Below are 4,028 nucleotides of genomic sequence, written 5' to 3' on the forward strand. Positions count from 1 at the left end.
CCGGTTTGACTTGGTTCGGCCGGTTTGAGCGGTCCAACGGTTTTTTTGAACACCCCTAAAGAAGACTACAAAGTTCGGATGAGCTAACTCTGAAGAATGACTCTTCAAACTTATACTCTCCAGAATTGTAGAAGACTTCAGAGTTCAGACTTCTAAATCTGAAAAAGAAGACTTAGACTTCTTTTTCTAAGTCTAAAAAAAAAGACTTCAGAGTTTAGACTCCAGAGTTCGGGTGAGCAATGTCTGAAAAAGCAAACTTCAGAGTTCGGATGAGCTAACTCAAAATAATGACTTCAGACTTGTTCTCTTGAAATAACTCTTAAGTAAAAAAATTCAGTAAACTGAATTTAGAATAAAATTAAGTTAACCCTAGAATAAAATTAAATTTAAAAATGAAACTATATCAGTAAATTGAATTTAAACTTAGAAATAAACACCATTTTTTAAGAATCAATTACCACACAAATTAATTAACCCAAGAATAAAATCAATTGCATCCTAAATTAGTGGGATTGATTGAATAAGAGAGCACATGTCAATGAAATGAGTATAATTGAACTGCTAATATAAATTGTGTCTAGATATGTTCAAATGATTCTAATTGAACCACTAATGTAAATTGTGTCTAGATACATGTTTAGGCGGGAAAACAAGATAACCGTCTCACCAGAAGATGACACGTGTCATCTAAGTTACTTATTTATTAGATATATATATATATATATACATATATATATATATATACATATATATATATATATATAGGGGAGCGATCAAATGCAAACCACTCAATTTGTACAAACCGTGCAAACCGCATTCAACCAATCATAATTTTTCATTTTGTTCATTTTTTTGTAATTATGAGAGGTTGATTAATCAKTTTTATCGTGGARGGTGTTAATCATAGATATTATCATCTTCATTATTTTAATTTTAGAGAAATACATGAAACAGTTTCATTAATGTTAGAGAAATACATGAAACAGWTTCATTAATGTTAGAGAAATACATGAAACAGTTTCATTAATGTTAGAGAAATACATGAAACAGTTTCATTAAGTATTATATGAAACAATTTCACACCCATATATGAAACAACTTCATCAAAAAAAATATTATATGAAACAATTTCACAAGATTAAACAATTTCATGAAAAAATTTCATAAGATTAAACAATGAAATCAACAGATGAAGGTCGTTTGCACGGTTTACACAAATGAGGACGGTTTTCATATGATCACTCCTCTATATATATATATATATATATATATATATATATATATATATATATGTCTAATCAAATGAGAACTAATTAGTTTGTGGTAACCGTAAGGTCCAATCTCAACCACAAATCAATAGATAAATTAGAAAATTTTTAATTTTGGTAATTTTTTAATTAAAATTTTATTGCAAAGACATTTTAGGTATTTTCTCTCCTCTCTCCTCTCTCCTCTCTCCTCTCTTCTCTCTCCGTCTCCGGGCCTCCGTCCTCCGGTGATACCACAGTGGTATCATAATGCATCTTATATGTGATTGGGTGTCACACTGTGGTTGTTTGTGTGGTCGATCGGATATGTAACACAGTAGTATCACAATGCATCTTATATGTGCTTGAGTATCACACTGTAGTATCACCGGAGGATGGTGGCCGGAAGACGGGGACGGAGAGAGAAGAGAGGAGAGAATGTCCTTGCATTAAAATTTTAATTAAAAATTACTAAAATTATAAATTTCCTAATTTATCTATTGATTTGTGGTTAATATTAGATCTCACGGTTACCACAAACTAGTCAGTTCTCCCTTGAATGGACCCTATATATATATATATATATATATATAGAGAGAGAGAGAGAGAGAGAGAGAGATGGGTTATTATACAACCCTTTCTATTTGTACAACCAATACAACTCAATCTCAACCGTTCATTTAATTTGATAAATATGTGATTTCATAGAAGTTTTAATTGTTTCCTAATATAAAGTATTGATCATGATTAATGGACCATATTCATCTTGCTTAAATATTCAAATCATAATAAATGAACTCTTATCATTTCCATAAATATTTCAATTGATTGGGTTACATTAGGTGTACAAATCATAATAAATGAAACGAAATATATATATATATATATATATATATATATATATGTGTGTATGTCCTTTTTTATTTTGTTTAAATCAGAAACTAAAAAAAAAGGATATTATTAAACTAATGCATATTTGTTAAGGTAGGGAGTAAGGGTGAGATGGTGTGGTACCATGTTTTTTTTTCCAAATACTGTGTATCAACCAATTATAATTGGTACTTGAAATTTTATATCATGTAACAACCAACTAAACTTGGTATCAACTAAACTTGGTACCAACTAAACTGGTATCAACTTTTTTCGATTGGTACATGTTGGTACGATTCTATACCAACTAAAAATTGAAGTTACAAATTTATTTATATTAACATCTTTACGAACTAGATTTAGATACACTTAAACATTAACCAAATAACATGTTGATATGTGTTGTACCATTTATCACTATATATAAAAGCATTCAAATAATTTCCATATAATACAACCATTACTTGAAAATCTAAACAAACGGCCATTGAGAAGCGACGACTGACGGTGGATGTGCGAACGCGTTACTAGGTTGTGAGAGTTGGAAGAATGAATTCAGTCAAGTTCTATCTATCCATCCATATCATAATTCAGCAAAACTGAAAATAAGAACATTTAAATTTTAAAATCAATATATGTGGTATTATACTAAACTTTAATTAATAAATAATCAAAAAAAATAAGTTGGTACGGTACGGTATTCCATGGTGCATGACTTCTAATACCATGTGTCCACCAAGTTTAGATAGTTGGTACGGTACTATCAACCAATTAGGTTGGTACCAATTAAATTGGTACGGTTTGTAAAAAAAAATTGGTTGGTTTGTCATGGTACAAAATTGACACCCCTAATAGGGAGCATGATTGGAGTAACAATGTATGATTTTGCTCCTCAGACTGATTTCAATGTATTTCACTTCTTACATTCACTCAAATATAGGGAGTAAGATTGGAGATGCTTTTAGATGATTTCGAAGGCACTTTCAGAGAAGTTTTACCAAATGATTGTAGGATCATTGTAAAGGTAAGCTTCATTGTGTTCTTAACGTGGGCTTTGGCATGGAGGACCATGTATTGTTCTTGGAGGTTCATGATCAGGCTAACAAAGGATGTGACGTTTAAACGTGCATCGCTTTTACTATGGAAATCCGTTTCAGACCCATAACAAGTCCATTAGAAGCTTGAAAACGAGGAGCATGTCCTAGGTAGAATCCAAAGGGGCCTACGCGATTTCCGAGGCCTAAAAACGTCATTTAAACATGTTTTTGGACACTTTTATGTTTTTTGCTTTGTTTTTTAAAATTTTCATTTCGATTTTTATGTTTGGTCCATCATCTTTTCAAGCCCATTTGAGTTTGGGATTCTTATTTATATGTTTATTGTATAATCTAGATGGTCAGACATTGAATACAGAGACTTCCAATTTCCATCCTAAATCTTGAGTTCTTGTGAATTCGATTCAAAAAAAGATTATAACCAAGCATTCACAGAATCAACGAGATCAACCTTCATTCATTTATCATATGTTGTATCAGTTCTCCTCCATTTGTTCATCAATATACAAATTCCGTATGGATGTACATTGTCTCCCAATAATTGAACCACGTTAAATCTTGGTGTTCATGTTTATTTTCAAATTGGATTGGATTTTCTATGTGTTGGTACATTTAAACACATTTAAGATCCTAAAATTCCATATCGGTTGTTGGGTTGCATATTGTGGCAATTGGTTTGGGACTTTTGTGCATCGTCTCGTAGACATTATCCAACACAGTAATGAATCTCATCCTAATTTGTATCATTACGGAAATTTTTAGCCAACTTATTATGAAGTAATGCACGATCACGAATACCTGCAGAAAGTTGGTGAAAAAATGCAACCAATAAGCAAAGGGAAGGAAGAGAAGAGCA

Source organism: Cynara cardunculus (assembly GCF_001531365.2).
Source record: "Cynara cardunculus var. scolymus isolate 2C chromosome LG 16, CcrdV1, whole genome shotgun sequence".
NCBI lineage: Eukaryota > Viridiplantae > Streptophyta > Magnoliopsida > Asterales > Asteraceae > Cynara > Cynara cardunculus.